This window comes from Hibiscus syriacus, unplaced genomic scaffold, assembly GCF_006381635.1.
Source record: "Hibiscus syriacus cultivar Baekdansim isolate YM2019G1 unplaced genomic scaffold, ASM638163v2 tig00000405_pilon, whole genome shotgun sequence".
In the NCBI taxonomy this organism is placed as follows: domain Eukaryota; kingdom Viridiplantae; phylum Streptophyta; class Magnoliopsida; order Malvales; family Malvaceae; genus Hibiscus; species Hibiscus syriacus.
Genome location: NW_024061786.1, coordinates 561067 through 579240, shown reverse-complemented (window position 1 = coordinate 579240; position 18174 = coordinate 561067). Strand labels below are relative to the sequence as shown.

Below are 18174 nucleotides of genomic sequence, written 5' to 3'. Positions count from 1 at the left end.
ATTCTAAAACAATAAGTAACTATTTTGTTCATTCTATGTGATTTAGGGGTTATAAGTTTTATGATCTCATACCTAGGAATATTTCTAAGATAAGATCTATAATATTATTTTTTAGGATGTCAAGTTTAGAGGGAGAAATAAGGTTTGAGGAATAGATTTTAAAGAGGTATTGGATTATAAATCAATTCATATTATCACTTTTGATAATATCAATGTGTTTATACATGTCATTAATCATGAAGTGAATCTAGAATCCTAATAAGTTATTTTAAACAACTCTCCATTTAAGATGAGAAATCATTTCGGAAGAACAAACTCAAAACCTCAAAGAACAAGTGTCATTAACAAGATCCACGAGATAAGAGAAATAATATTTAGATTATTATATTATATTTCTCTAAGAAATAAAGATGACAGTGAAATAATGGAGGATGATCCAATCAACTTACACAATGTCATAAAAGTTATAACTCTCATAAGTGGATTAATGTCATGGAAGAAGAGTATAAATTCTATACAAGATAATAAAGTTTAAGAACTTGTCTTATTACATGAATGTGTAAAACTAATTGGTTGAAAATATATACTTAAAACCAAAATAGATGTAAAAGGTGATGTTGACATGTATAAGTCACGTCTTGTATCTAAAGGATATACTCTCATAAAGAAGGCATTAATTGGTTCAAAATTGTGTCTGGTGATACAAAATCAATGATATGCAAATTACGAAAATCCATTTATAAGTTTAAGTATGACTCTCAATAATTTTATATCAAATTTCACCAAGTGATTATCTCATTTAGTTTTGAGATGAATTTGGTTGAAAATTGTATATACTATAAGTTCGGTGGGAGTAAATAAAGAGTTTAATGTATACTTAGGTTTATACACATTCAGACATAGCGTATGATTTCAGGATATTAAGCATATATTTCAGCCATTTGGGTATGGATAGTTGGATAGCAACCAAATTGATTCATGCAATACATTTAAGAACAAAAATGTTACATGCTCACATATCAAAGGTCTTTTAAGTAAAAGATGATCATGTTTATGGACTCCAAATTATTAGAATATGGTTGTAAACTTTTGTCACATGAACTACTAATTATGGATTGATAAGAAAGACCACTTGAGTTATTTTGTGACAACTAAGTTGAAGTCCTTTATTCCATATATAATAAAAAAACCCCCTTAATTCTAAGCACATAGACATTATGTTTCTGGTTGTTAAAGAAAATTTTAGAGTGATTATGTGTTTATAGAGCATATTGGTACAAACTCATAATTGTGCGTTACTAAGGAACTATCACCCAAGGGCTTTAATGAGCACACTATTCATGTGGGTGTAATATCAGTTAATGACATTTGGTTTTAGTGAGAGTTTTTAATTTTAATATTCGTTTATTATAAACACAATATTGGTTAATACAATTTAAGGATATTTATTTTAAAGTTATTTTATGTAGAAATAAAGTTTGTTTTATTTATCCACACTTTGATTTTGGTAAAATTTGATCTCATTAAAGTTTAAAGAGGACCATTTGAAAATAAACATGTGTAATTCACATTGCAGGTAATTTCTGTGTTTCGCTCCATGATTGATCTATGTTATTTGACTATGTTTGCATACATGACCATTGATGGGTCTAGTCATGGTTAATATGGCAAAAGCCTCTTTGATCCTATATGAATATAGTTGATGGACCATATTGTTATAGAATATCTATTGCATGAGCTTATAAGGTTATACATTTATCAGGAAACATATGTTGCCCAAGTGAGAGATTGTTGGATTAAAACCTATAACAATGTGCCCATATTTATAAAGTAAATTGTTATCATAAAATACGACACAAATTAAGTGACCAATTATGTTATAAAGTCATAAGATATTATAAGTTTCATGGAAATAAAAGTATTGATACTATTAAAGTTGTACTTATAATTCAATGAGGGGCAAAGTTATAAGTATAAACAATAATTGATTCTAAATCAGCTATATAAAGGGGTTATGATCCCCAAGAAATAGATAATATTGTATTTACTCTTATCCCCGTCAAAGAGTTTATACTTAAGGGAACTCTATCTTCTTACAAAATCACAACCAAAGAAATATTCAATGATTCAACCTATCAATCAATTCATGTATGTTTTCGCATCTACTATTTTTATTCTTGATGATTTGGCATGATTAAATTCTGATTGTTTTTCATATTTATTATGGTTAGGTTATAACAGACTAATCCATCTTCTAGTTAACCATTAAAAATGCCTTCCTAAATTAAAACCTTGAAGAAGATGTATGCATCAAAATTTCCTCATGTTTGAAAAAAATACTCTAACAACCACAAGTTATAAAAGTTGATGAAATCCTTGTATGACTTAGAAGTAATTATCATGAGTTTAATTTGACAGATTTATCAAAGCTTTGACAAAAAAATAGATACAAATAGTGCCAACTTGATCATACACTCTTCGTAAACATGTCTCCACAAAATGGGAAGAATATTCTTATGATACATGTAGATGATATCATCATAATAAGTGATAACACTAAAAAAATAAAAACAAATAAAAAAAAGTAAAGGGTTTGGCTGCTAAATTTAAAAATAAAGACCTTAGTTCATTCAAATGTTTTATTAGGAGTGAAGATAACTAGATCAAAAAGAGGGACATACGTAGGATTTTATGTTACGGGTGAACATGAACTTTTAAAACTTTAGGGGCGGACTTGAGCTTATAAAATTTCAAGAGGGTGAAAATAGATTTTCAATAGAAAATACAAAGAAAAAAATCTAAAATATATAATAATTTTAAAATTTAAGGGGACATCCACTCTCACCCGTCCCCTCGGCCTATCCCTGATAAAAAAATTAAAATTATTCTCTCTGAGAAAGTACATAGTTAATATATTCACCAAAAATAATATGTTGAGATAAAAGTACATAATAAATATACTCAAACAAATCTTTTTTGTTATGTCACATAACACGTGAACTATCAAAATAGATTATTATATTAATATTATAACAGTTTATGGTCAGTCATGTTTGAGTAAGTTTTCGTTTTTCCTCTAAAATTTCAAATGTAACAAATTGGTTACTAATGTTATTGATTTGTAACAAAATGATCACTAACGTTATGAATTGTAACAAAATAGTCACTCCACCGTTATCTCTTTTAAATTGATGATGTGGCAACATTAATGAAAATGTTAATATTTAGTTTTACCCCTAAACTATTGCTAAAACATCAAATAAGTCCTTAAACAATGATTTTACATCTAATTTATCCCCAATAGCTTTCTAGTTTATAATATTTTCAAACATCCCACCACCACAACTATATTCAAACCACCTTCCTTACAAAAAGAAAGTCACATTGAATAGATAAATGGAGTTTTCTAGTTAAAGATAAATACATGAGTATTTAAACTCATATATTCTGTAACATCCCAAAAGTCAGGTTAGTGACCAAAAGTCAGGGATTTAATTAGAAAAATTTTGATGATGGATTTAATAATAAAGTTTGAAAGTAATAAGGGTATTATGGTCATTTTACAAGGAAGAATTGTATTTTCCTTTATAAAAGACCTATACACGTGGAATGAAGGAAATGAGAGAAAGAGAAATTTGGAACTTGTTTCTTCTTCTTTCTTCTTCTTTCTTCTTCATACGTGAAGGGCTTAAAGCAAAGGTGAGATTTCTATTTAGTTAATTATTAGATGAAATTTAAGTTGGGTTTTGTTCTTTAGATTATACTTAAGCTTAAGGAAAGCTTAAGTTACCTTAAATGTCAAAGATAAGAGAGTTATGTGGGATTAAAGAAAAGATGGGGATAAGTGAAATATTGATAGAAAGGTATTAATTAGATTTCAAGACTAAATTTGACTTGTTAATGGTTGAATTAAGATATATGAAGTGATAGAATTGAATTTAGAACATGTTGGAAATTGAGTTTTAATTATTGAATTTCATGTGGTGGATAGAATTTTGAGGTTTAAGATGTGATAAATGAGTATTAATGGGTTTAAGCATGTGTATGTGAGTTAAGAATATGATAGGGGACGAAACATGAAGTGTTTAAGTGGATTTAGAGTGATTTTCGGGCTTAAAAGTGATTTCTGGGCAAGGGGGTATCGGTACCCATTCATCAGGTACCGATACCTCAAGAGTAAAATTCAGGAAGACGTTCAAAGGGTACCGATACATGAAGACCTGTATCGATACCCAGGGCACCGATACCTTAAGGAAGGTATCAATACCTTCTTTGAACGAAAATTACAGAATGCATTAAGGGTATCGATACCTATGGGGAGGTACCGATACATTGCATGAGATAATTGAGATTTATTTCTTTCTTCTAGCTTAAGAAATTAAGGATATAGTCATAACATTTAGAATGGTAATATGTATACATGATTGTGTAGATATCGATCGAAGACAAAGTCTGGACAAGTTACAAGTAATAGTCATCGAGAAGAGATAAAGGTTTGGTACTGACTAGTGAGGTCAGGTGAGTACACATTATTTAGTATATGATGATTAATGGGGAATAAGACTTGCGATAAGTCTATTTCCAATAGTAAAATGCATGAATTCATAGATAGAAGTATGTGTTTGTTATGATTTATGTGTGTACATGAGTTTATGAGTTAACATGTTATTATGTATGTTACATGATTTGTATAAGTATATTTTAGTGTTTACATGATTTGTATAAGTATATGTTAGTGTGATAAGTCATGTGAAACAGTATAAATGATCTATACGATTATATAAGGATATGAAATAAGTTATGTGATAAAGACATAAGGAATGAAATGAACATGTGACATAGGCTATAAGCTAAAGAATTATTTGATATAAACATATGTGAACAAGAGATGGCAATGATATACATGTTATATGAGAACACGAGAAGTGTTACAACCTAACTGACATATGAATATGAATCATATGAAAAGTGATATGTACATATAAATATGTGAAATGATATAGATAATAATCATACCCATGTTATGTGTCATGAGGGCTAGAGGTATAGTTGGCATGCTAAGAGTCGAGGGTTACCTATGTCCTTCAGGACATATGGACAGTTTACCTATGTCCTTCGGGACATATGGACAGGTTACCTATGTCCTTCGGGACATATGGACAGGTTACCTATGTTCTTCGGAACATATGGATAGGTCCTTCAGGACACATATTTCACATGGCATTCAGTGGATCATGATACGAGCTGTGGTGACAGCATATGTGTGCACAACCTCTATGTACTCACATATCTTTAGTTCTCATATGTGTACAAGGGCTAAGACAGAGATAACAAAAAACACCTTATATATGTGATGTATATGATTGGGTTATAAGAGATGAATTATGGAAACCCTATGATGATATGTTTGATTCTTTTTGAATTGTTCTAAGTGATATATGATGTGCACATTTAGTGAATAAAAGATCATATGATAAGAAGGATTGACAATAATGATAAGTGTGAAGATGATGATATGCATGTGCATGTGTGTATTTGTTATATGAAATGTTTATATGTTTGTGGATGATATAAGCATATTAAGTGGTCATGCATTGTTATGAGTAAGAGTTTTCATTATATGTTTATATGTCTCACTAAGTCATCGACTTAGCGTGTGAATATTTACACATAGGTTTGGAAAGCGAGAAGAGAAGTTAAGAGGAGCAAGACAGGTCAGCATCTCCCTTACGAATTTCAAATCAGAAAAGTAATGATTAATATGTATTTTGTTCTTTTGAATATAGTTGGCATCTACTATTAGATTTGAATTGAAGATGCTCTGATATATATTTTGTAAAACTAAATGATTTTAATTAATGTAAAGTATTTTTTTCTTAAATGATGAATTTAAGATTTTTCGGATTTGTAAAGAACAGAGTTTTGAAAAGTCAATGTGACACCTCGGACTCGAATCCGGGTCGGATACGGGATGGGGTGTTACATATTCAATTAATTTTAATTTAAAGAATAATGCTTTTGGGATGATTTTCATCTTGTAAGGAAAGTGGTTAGAATATAATTGATATGGTGGGATGTTTAAAAATGGAAATTAGAAAGCTTTTGGGATAATTTAGATATAAATTCATTGTTTGATGATCTATTTGATGTTTTAGCAATAGTTTAGCGGTAAAAATAAATATTAACATTTTTATTAACGATGCCACATCATTAATTTAACAAAGATAATGGTGGAGTGATCATTTTGTTACAAATCGATAATGTTAGTAACCATTTTGTTACAAATTGATAATGTTAGTGACTGATTTGTTACTTTTGAAACTTCAGTGGAAAAAACAAAAAATTACTCAAATATTAATATCATTGGTGTAGTTTACCCAAAATATTTCAAATATTTTAAAATATATGTAAAGACTTGTTTGAATTAGGGTTGTAAACGAGTTGAGTCAAGCTCGAGTATTGCTGAGCTTGACTCGACTCAAAAACTCTAAAATAGAGCTCAAATCGACTCGAAAACTTGTAATCTTAAAATTTTCAAGCTCAAATTTAAAACCATAAATTGAAGCATGTAAAAGCTCAAAATGAAGCAAAAAATCTTAAACTTAAATCGATTGAAGCCTCAAACTCAAGCTCAAATCTAAACTTTAAATACATAAAAATTTTATATTGCATTTTTTTAAAACCAACACATAATGTTATTTTATTATAATTTATTTTAAAAAAAAGAAAATCTTATTATATTATTTTTTAGTTGCTCGCGAACTTTTCGAGTTAAGTATCAAGTAACTCATTTCGGCTCGTTAAGAACTTGAGTCAATCTCGAGCTCAAGTATTTATCGAACTTTGACCGAATCAATCTTAAATAGTTCACAATCTATCTCATCTCATTTACAACCCTAATTTAAATATATTTTGTAATGAAACACCAATTTATTTTTAAAAAAAAGAGTTTTTTACTAATAAAATTGTTTTTATAACACAAAAGGGGGAAGAGAGCGTACGATATTGAAATACTATATAGATTTTTTTAGAATATTGAATTAAAAGGTGAGAGAAAAAAAGGACATAGAGAAAAGATAGAAACGTAGAACGAAAGAATTAAGTGATTTAAAATTTTAAATTTTAAATATTCCCATCAAATCAAGGTTTAAAAAGTTTAAAATATAAAAATAAATAAAATTTTAAAAAATAAGATATTAAGATAAGAGAGTTTAAATTTAAATTTCATTTTAAAAGAAATTTCAATTCAAATTTTGTAACGAAAGAAAAGCTAAAACAATTTGCTTTTTTTCAAAACATTTATCAAATACAAATTCAAATATAAATATGTTGAATGTATTTTAGAATTTAATTTTCAACTTAAATAACCTTATTTTGTGATATAATAAAAAAATTAAATAAAAATATCTAAAAAATGATTTTATTTTAAATTAATTTTTAAGTATTTTGTATACAAATTCCTAATTTATTACTATATTCTAAAATGAGCTAAACCTTTAATTTATTCCTAATTTATATAAATCTTTAAATTATCCTAATTCTATTGATCTTTGAAAGTTTTGGAAATTAGTTCTTTATAAATTCAACTCGCAACGTTTTAAAGTATATATGTATTATTTCTAAATATGTAAAAATTGAATTTATGACCCAAAAATATAAGGTGTTCCTAAAATCTGAATATTTTAAAAGATCACAAATTACTTTTCAATGTTTTATCAGATTAATTTTTTTAATTTATAAAATTAATAATATATAATAAAATGGTCCGAATAAAATGATAATGGTAATCTATAAAATAACATAAAATATTTTAAGTTTAAAAAATTAAATTTTGTTTAATAAACACAAGATATTATGTTCAGAATAATCATTTGACATTAAACACTTATATCATTCAAGTTGCTCAAACTCAAAATATAATAACAATTCCTTTAGTATTGAGATCGCTTCGTTCGTGAAAAAAATATAATTTAAAAATTAATATAAGATTTTGAAAAAACAGCTTAGAATATAATAAAGACGATAAATTAATAAAATCATGTCATGTGCAATTATCTAAAAAAAAACTGCCGATAGCATACCATCATTGAGAGGAAATAAAATAATCTACTAAATGATAAGAATAAAAGAATTATTATAAAGAATAAAAGGCTTACTGACTTGAAATCTTAGTTCTTAAATGTTACAAGAATTTAGATTTGATAGGTTAATATTTTTCTTAATAAATTAAGTCATTATATTTATAAAATAATAATTATTGCATTTATTTAAAAACAAATACTGGAATGGTATATTTATATACTAAGAGTATTAAATATAAACTTGAGTTCCATCCACTATATTTATTTTTCTAAAATAAAAAAGAAGATATAATTACAATCCTCAGAAATTTTGAGGCTTTAGAAAAGTGTTTGGTTCATCTCCAAATCTTACCAATCAAAATCACATTCTCAATTTTCTATTATACTATAAACAAGAAATTTTTATTACCATGAAAAGAGCTCAGTGTAATATACTATCTTCCCTTTTTTTCAGAACTTAATCTACTCTCTTACTTCTCTTTCTACAATTTCAAAGTGGAAGGGAAACAATAAATAAAATAACCTAAGTTCGTGAGATTTAATTTTTACCTAGCTCTCCTTTGATGTTGTCTCATCTTGTTTTCTTTTACGAGCAGCTCAGCATAGAGGAGCTCGTTCCACGAATCCGGTACGCCCGGAAGGCACCAATGGCTGCAGTCCTGGTATTTTAGAGGCGCTTTTCTTTCGTCCTCACTCAGTTGCTGCTTCGGGTGCTTCCGGTAAACTGACGGGTGGCCATCCTTTCGGAAATCAGTCAACCGAGTAATGTTAAGGTAGGTGACATGCGTTTTCATCCCCTTCAGCACCGACTCTAACACCAACATCTTTGACGGATATGCCGTTAAATATGTCTCGTTCTTGATCGGCTTATTTTCGCTATCACATGCTCCTCCTGAATTCCACTGCCCCCCACTGAAGAAAGATTCAAGCAACCATAAAACATTCAGTAAATGCCTGCATAATTCTCAATGTGCTACAAGGTAGTAACTTGTTATCCTGCTGGTTTATTCAATCTCAAAACTGGATGGCATATGAGGGAACAGATAGTATCGGCAAAGTCTTTCCCCTTTACCTGAAATGAGAAGCGGAATAACCCCGGAAGAACACCATAGTCTTCATTGGATTTACGTTGGCATCAATCCATCTAGCCCACGTTGTCAACGCCTTCCTAAAGGCCTCAAGAACATTGAGTTCATCATAAACATGACTGCCTTCTTGGTAATAATCTTTCCTGTTGTTGAGCACGGACATATTCATTGAAACCAATTGGTTACATAACAGCAATAAAAGTGAAACGGGAAAAATATAATCAACCAACCCTTTGGAAGTTTTCTCATGAGTCCACCAATGTCCCGTATTGAAGATGAGGATATCAGCCGATTTATATTGATCAGACGATTTTCCGACAAGATCAAGCCGCAATGTCTCCTTCTTCGCTCCGTTTTTGTCTGGCATTTCCCATTCTCGGACCAAGAATGGAGATACAAAGAACTCCAACGTGCAGTTATAATCCTATTAATCATCAAAACCAGTCCCGAAATGGTAAATAAGTAATGTTTCATCAAGTTTCAAGGATAGAATTGAGCAATCTTATTGAATTTCATCAATAGGATATATGAAAACCTACTTTGAATATGAACGAATACGAGGCTTCCCCTCGAAAGTAGCTTCTTCCGTGAGCTTCATAAACATTTTTTGGTGTTTTCGCAGCATTTTTCAGAATGCAAACTAGAGATTCCCACATGTTCCTATTCAGTGAGTCACCGACAAAAACGAGACGTTTCCCTCTCAATAACTCCAACATGTGACCACCATTCAATCTTCAAAAACAACAAGTTCTTATATGTTAGCTTAATAAAAAAAGTAAACAAATTCCATGTAGCTTTTGAGTGCAGGATCAATTGCATGTAAATTCCCTATAAGCTAAAATCAAAGATCAAGATATACCCAAAAATTGCTTAATTAATCTAATCAATAGTTGAACTGAAGATAAGTTAAAAAAATACCTTGGCAAAGTGCAGCCTTTAGGCTGCCATTTCAGTTTCTGATAATCTTTATCAGGCCTTCCATTGATAATACAACTAAACTGTTCATCAATAAATGAACAAGACCCTGGTTTGTAAAGCGGATACGAATTATCCTTCACCCATCCTCCATCAAACAAATCGCAATTCATCAAAGATTCAATCAAACTTTCAATCCCCTGTTTAGCTGACAGTCCTGAAGCGGTGTAGTTTGACGCCACTCCTTTTTTAGCTGCAGTTTTCTCAGACTTGGCCGGAGAATTACTGCTCACGTTAGAGAGCACCGGAGTTTTTTCAATCACTGTTACAGTCTGATTAACATTGTCGGAAGAATCAGATTTGGCCGGAGAATTTCTACTCCGGTTAGCTACCGGTATCACTACCGCTTGAGTTGTTTCGGTGACTGTTGTAGTCTGATTAATCTGCTGGTGTTTACCGGAATTCTCTTTCTTCTCGGTCTGATTGCTTGTGATGGCCGGATTTCCATTAACATTGGGAGATTTGGTCTGATTTGCATGCAAAACTGAAGTTTGGGTTTTGTTTGTAGTTATCTTGGGAGGCAAAAAATATGTGTTTCTCGAACTAGGGAGTAGATTGGTTTCGTTAAAAGATCTGGTACGATTATTAGAAGTGAAATTAATGCTTTGTTGTTGAAGTGGAGAAGAAGTGTTGGGAAAAAGAAATTAAAGAGGGAAGGAAATTGAGATCTACTAGAGCCGGCAGTTGTGGAAGTGGATGAACTAGCAGAAAAGATGCTGGAAACCCAGGGAGAAGAAGAGTTTGAAGAAGGGCAAAAGGCTAAGAAAACAGTGAAACCGACGAAGACAGACACGAAGAAAGCCACGGTTCTTCTCGTTTTGATGATCGAAAACAGGTTCTTAAAGTCTGTAGCGACGGTTGTTCCGCCATTGATAGGCATGTACTTCGCTATATCCGCCATGGGATTGAAAGGCCAATGCCTGATGGAAAATTTTGGAAAGTGAAGGGGAAAATGGTGTTTGGGGAGAGAGAAAATCTGGGAAGTGGGGTATCAGTTTTCAAAAGTGAAAAAGACTGTACATGAGGAAGAGGAAGCTGTGAATGTAGAGAGTGCGAGGACTCTTTTATGACTTGTGAGAGACAGAAGCCCAGAGACACAGAAAAAGAAAAATGAAAAAACAAAAGTTAAAAGAAAAGGAAGAATAAGTGGTTGAAGGGAAAAGGGCTCCGTTTTGTATACAATTAACGGTTCTACCATTGAAGAAGTTATTTTCGTCCCTGACCTAATTTTTTATCTTGCGTAAACTACTTAAATGGTTACTTTAATTTCACAAATGTTCATTTGTTATCATTAAATTTAGAAAAATAATATTTTGATATATGTGGGATTTTAAATGGAATTAGTTTAATTATGTGGTCTGGTAATTAAAGGGATAATTCTTTAATTTGATGTTTCAATTTTAAATAAATATTATTTTGAATTTTGAATTTTAAACAAAATATTAATTTATTAAATCGTATTTATCTGTAACGATTTTAGAATTACTATAAAAATTCACCGATTTTTCCTAAATAATTATCTTAATCTATATTTCTTTAACTTTTTTTCTTAATCTTAGTATTATCTTAATTTAATCGATATTTGATTGATCTAATATTATATAATATTAGAAATTAAATAATTATATATTAAATGGTAGTACAACCTAATCGACTTCAATGATAAAAGAAATATTACTCTCTTCAGATGTCTAAAATTTCAGGCAGTTGCATATGTAAAATGTGTGTGCATGGTCACTAATTAAAAAAATATTATTATATATATTGTCTTATAGTCATACTAGACAGTGGCAGATGCATGTATACTTTAGGGTGGGCACGTGCTCACCCTGAAATCTGATTTTTTTTTTTTGTTTGTTGTTCATTTTACTGACTTCCTCACCTTAAAATTTTATTGGTATCCACCCTAAAATGTTATTATTGCCTACCCTATACGAAAAAAATTACTATCACTACATATATATTAACCATGAAAAATATTTCTGAATCAATCATTAATACTAGACTATTAAAAAATGATAATACAATAAAAAAGTATTCAAAATTTCAATTTCAATTTTTGTTTTTAAATTCTACATCGTCATTTTCTAGTTTGTTATTCTTGTAAGATAGCATGTTCAATCCTAAACAAGTTTTCCTCTTTCTCTCATCATATTTAATAGAAAAATATTATATTTTTAAGATCAACACTAAAATTTAAATTCACATAACTAAAATAATATAAAAATATATTTTTTTGGATAATTTTAATTTTATTACCCAAGATGCAGAGTTCTGCTACAAAAAATATCCCATAAATGGTATAAATTACAACCTACTTACAACAAAATCGATGGTTAAACTCCCCAACGATTACAAAGGTAAAAATTCATACTATCTAATCTATTTATATTCCTTCCTCTTAATTGAATACCTACAGTCTCCTTAATAGAGTTAATTATCTCTTCCACACTTCTTGTGCTTCCTCGGTATAATCTTCTATTCCTTTCCTCCCATATGGAATAAATAAAAACGCACCAAGCAAGTTTCAAGATGGTAGTGAGAAGGGACTTACCTTTCCAAGCACTACAGGCCCAGTCTAACATGGTCACTCATGGTAAAGGAGGTATGTCTAAACCAGAGAGATGAAGAATATTATTCCATATGGAAATTGCCATAGTACAGTCACTGAACAGATGATCTCTAGTCTCCGTAGCCTCTTTGTAGATAATACATGAGCCATCAGTAACAATTCTCATTTTGAGGAGTCTCTCTTTAGTTAGGAGTCTATCAAGAAGCAACATCCATGTAATCAAGCTATGTTTGGGAATGTGAAGGGGGAACCATATCAATTTGTGCCATGGGACTTTATCTCCTTGTACATGTAGTTCTTTATATTACATATAAAAAAAATATTTAACTACTCAATCAATTAATAATTTATAAAATAGAAAATAACAATAAGCTGAATTACATAGCCACTATCTGTTAACAATTGCATGGTATTCTAGATAGCAACCAGTAATTGTTGAACAATTTTGCATGGCTTTCTAGATGGCAGCCGGTGGCTGTAAGAATTCAAAGGTGGGCTGCCTAATTTTGTTGAAACTAAAAATGGGGAAAATGCATTTTAGTCCCTGTATACTTTAGGGTATTTATAAGAATAGTCTTTAAGCTTCAACTATAAATACCCTATCCCATTTAGCTTTAAAATCATCCCCAAAAATAATTTTTTTCTCCCAATACTAAAGAGTTTAGAGAATTTTCTTGTGAGTTGTGAGTGTTTTGTAAACACCTATAAATTTTCTCTCTTTAGTAAAAGATCTACAGCAGTCCGGAGACGTAGGCATAATTGGCTGAACTCCATTCTCAATTTCGGGTATTATTTCTCACTAATCTGGTTATAGGGAAATTACTCGTTTTATTTCCCAACAACTGGCATCAAAGCTTTTGGTTGTGAATTTTGTAGGTTTTTTTCTGTGGGGTTACTATTCATATGAATAGTGAATTTTGTTAATAGTAAAATTTTGTCGGCGATACGAATTGGTCGACGAAAGTGTTCTAATACACGGTAGTTCGCAGAAATTGTCAGAAACGATCCAAATGAAGCTAGATTCGAGTGGGAGCGATGGCTACAGACGAAGGGAATGTGAAAATTGAGAAGTTCGATGGTGCAGACTTTGGTTTTTGGAAGATGCTGATTAAAGATTTTATGTAGCAGAAAAATCTATATCAACTTCTCTCAGGAAAGAAACCAGAGGGCATGAAGGATGAAGACTGGGCTCTTCTCGACAGACAAGCCCTCAACGTTATCCGACTAACGTTATCCCGCAATGTTGCTTTCAATATAGCAAAGGAAAATACCACGGCGAGTCTTATGGCGGCTCTCTCCAGTATGTATGAGAAGTCATCAGCCTCAAACAAAGTTCACTTGATGAGGCGATTATTCAATTTGCAGATGGCGGAAGGGGCATCAGTGACTCAACACCTAAATGAACTCAACACAATCACAACCCAGTTGATTTCCGTGGAAATTGAATTCGATGATGAAGTTCGAGCTTTAATTCTCTTATCATCTCTACCAGACAGTTAGAATGCTACTGTTACAACAGTCAGTAGCTCTTCGAGAAATAACAAATTAAAATTCGATGATGTTTGAGATCTGGTATTGAGTGTAGAAATTCGACGGAGAGAATCGGGTGAAGCATCAAGCTCCTCAGCCTTGCACACAGAGTCTAGAGGGAGAACTTCAGAAAGAAATTCAAATCATGGCAGATCGAAATCCAGAACGGGAAAATCTAGAACTGGAAAAAAGATTTTACCTGTTATAATTGTGGCAAGAAGGGTCACTTTAAAAGAGATTGCCAAGCACTAAAGAAAGATACCGGCGCATAGGAATCTGCCAACATGACAGAGGAGACAGGTGATGCCATGATTCTAAGCGTCAACAGTCCGATTGAATCATGTATCTTGGATTCAGGGGCATCTTTCCACTCCACCCCATGCCAAGAAATCATGGAGAACTATGTCAGTGGTGATTTTGGGAAAGTTCATCTAGCTGATGATGAAACCTTAAAGATTGTCAAAAAAGGATACATCTGATTAAAGTTGTCAAATCAAACCACCTAGAACCTGAAAGGAGTGAGATATATTCATGGCCTCAAAAGAAATTTGATTTCTATAGGACAGCTTGACGGAGAAGGATATAGTACAACCTTTTCAGGCTGTGAATGGAAGATTACTAAAGGAGCACTCGTCATTGCTCGTGGTAAGAAGACTGGTACTCTCTATGTAACCTCAAACATGGAGAATATCATTGAAGCAATAGATGCTGAAGGAAAATCAAACTTATGGCACTAAAGGCTTGGCCATATGAGCGAGAAAGGGTTGAAGACACTTTTGTCAAAAGGGAAATTGTCGGATCTAAAGAATATAGATGTCGGACTATGTGAAGATCGCATCTTTGGCAAACAAAAGAAAGTCAATTTTACAAATATTGGTAAGACGCCCAAGGCTGAAAAGTTAGAGTTGGTTTATATTGATTCATGGGGACCATCTCCAGTTCCATCTCTTGTGGGCTCATTATATTACATCTCCTTCATCGATGATTCTACAAGGAAGGTGTGGGTTTATTTTCTGAAGAAGAAATCAGAAGTCTTTGATACCTTCAGAAAATGGAATGCCATGGTGGAAAATGAAACTGGTTTGAAAGTCAAGCGGTTGAGGTCTGATAATAGATGAGAGTACATAAACAATAGATTTATATATTTCTGTGTAAATAATGGGATGAAGATAGAGACAATAGTTCTCATGACACCGCAGCAGAATAGCGTAGCAGAGCGCATGAACAGAACTCTGAATGAACGTGCCAGAAGCATGAGGATACATGTCGGCTTGCCCAAATTGCTATGAGCTGAAGCTATCAACACTACAACTTAACTGATCAACCGTGGGCCCTCAGTTCCTTTGGATGGTGAAATACCAGAGAAAGTTTAGAGCAGAAAAGAAATAAACCTTTCACACATAAGAGTGTTTGGTTGTATTTCTTATGTACACATAAATTCTGCTGAAAGAAGTAAACTTGATACCAAGTCCAACAAATGTGTCTTTGTTGGTTATGGTGGTGATGAGTTCGGTTACCAGTTTTGGGACAACGAAAATCGAAAGATCATCAGAAACAAAGATGTCATTTTCAATGAGAATGTGATGTAGAAAGACAGGTTAACCGTATAATCAAGTAGCTCCAATACCGAAGCTGAAATAAAGGAATTTGTTGAGTTTGAGGAGATTTCTGGAAATGATGTTCAAATCACTGCTGAAGCAGTTCAAGAAGAACCAGGGACACCAGAACTGAGACGCTCCTCCATAATTCCTAAACCAACCCAGCGTTATTCGTCTTTTTTGCACTACTTGTTGTTGACTGACAATGGTGAACCAAAGTGCTATGATGAAGCAATGCAGGTGGAGGATTCAGTCAAGTGTGAGTCTTACATGAAATATGAGATGGACTCACTTATTTCAAATCAGACATGGGAATTAGTTGAATTACTACCAGGAAAGAAAGCGCTCCATAACAAGTGGATTTACAGGATCAAAGAAGCGCAAGATAGGAGTAAACGCTACAAAGCAAGATTGGTTGTCAAAGGTTTTCAGTAAAAAGATGGTATTGACTACAATGAAATTTTCTCTCCAGTCGTGAAACTGTCTACAATCAGACTGGTGTTGAAAATTGTAGTTGCAGTGTAACACCCCCAACCCGTACCCGACCCGGATACGATTCCGATGTGTCACATTGACTTTTCAAACTTTGACTCTTGACAAAATTCAAGAAACATTTAAAACTTTCATTTACACCAAAGCATTCTATTTACATAAAATGACCAAAACAACCAAAATCGATCAGAGCATTCATAAATGACACTTTACTTACATGCCAACATACTATACACAACAAAATACATACTTTAACAGTTACTTCTGATCCGATCTTCTAGCAGTGTTGTTGTTCTTGCCACCCTATTTTCATTCTTCCTGATCCTTGGTACCTACGTGTAAATTGCTTACACGCTAAGTCATAGACTTAGTGAGACATATAAATATAATAAAAATGCATTCCGTATGAATATGAACATGCAATCTATTCATTCTATCATGTCACGTGCAATTCAATTTAAACAATAATAATATGGTAACATATAACTATAACAGTGCAATAACCTTTAATAACTTTTTATAGGCCCATGTACATTTTTGAGAACTTAAGGTATTCGAGTACATTGAGGTTGTGCACTATTGTTGTCACCACAGCTCGTATGGGGTCCCACTAGGGGCTATGAAATTTGTCCCGAATGACCTATGTATTGTATTTATCCTGAAGGACCACTCCTTAAGAACCATATATATATTCCAGTGGATCAAATCTGTCTCAAAAGACCCTGTAATGTTACAAAGGATACATATATGTCCTGAAGGACCACGTAGAACCCTCGACTCTTGGCATGCCAACTATACCTATAGCTCTCATATCGTATACCATGGGCATTATTCGTATGTTTCATATGTTCATGTATTCATGTCATTTCTCTTGTGATCACATCACTCATATCACTTTCCATGTCATATGTACATTTGAATCTATTCACATTATCATTTATCAAATCATATGCATATATATACTTTATGCATGTATCATAATAATTATCATGTATGCATGTTCATAACTATTGTGCTATGAAAATCAATATAGAAATTAGACTTATCACAAGTCTTATTCCATTGTACCATATTTATAGTATGTATTCACCTTAGCCTTTCTTTGACTCGATTCTAATCCTTCAATTGGTCCGAAACGAGATTACGTTCTAACTCTACATAGCAATACATTGATACTTATCAGTATACTAATTGATATATTCGAAACTATCACTCCTTAGGCTAAAAAGAAAGTTATTTTTATCTTTTAATGAAGGTATGCATCGATGCACTACACCATGTATCGATGCATCCCTTGACGGGTGCATCGATGCACTATCTATGCATCCCTTGACGGGTGCATCGATGCACTATCTATGCATCGGTGCATAAATCCCATTCGATGTTTGTATTTTAGTGGGTGCATAGATGCACCACTTGTGCATCGATGCACTGATGACATTCGATGTTTTTATTTTAAAGGAGTGCATCGATACACTTCATGTGCATCGATGCACCTTGAATAATTTCTAAGATTTACTCATGATGCATCGGTACACAATGAATGTGTATCGATGCACTCTGCCTAGAATTCATTTCTTGAACCCGAAAACTTATCCATTTTGGCTTAAATCCTTCATCTTTCATCCCCTTTTATAGTCTTAACTCCAATACACATACTTAAACCAATATATACTCATTTATTTCATCTTAAACCTCAAAATCCTATCTTCCTCATGAAATTCAAGAATTATACCAACTTTGCAACATGATTAAATTCCACTTTTAACACTTTGTTTATCTTAACTAGATTGATGACAAGTCAAATTTAACTTCCAATTCTAGATATGAACTTTATT

At 32.0% G+C, this 18174-nt stretch overlaps 1 pseudogene; it reads right to left on the bottom strand.

The window, feature by feature from the left end:
• Positions 1-8414: 8414 nt before the first annotated feature.
• LOC120205366 lies at positions 8415-11229 on the bottom strand (annotated as a pseudogene).
• Between the last annotated feature and the right edge of the window lie 6945 nt (positions 11230-18174).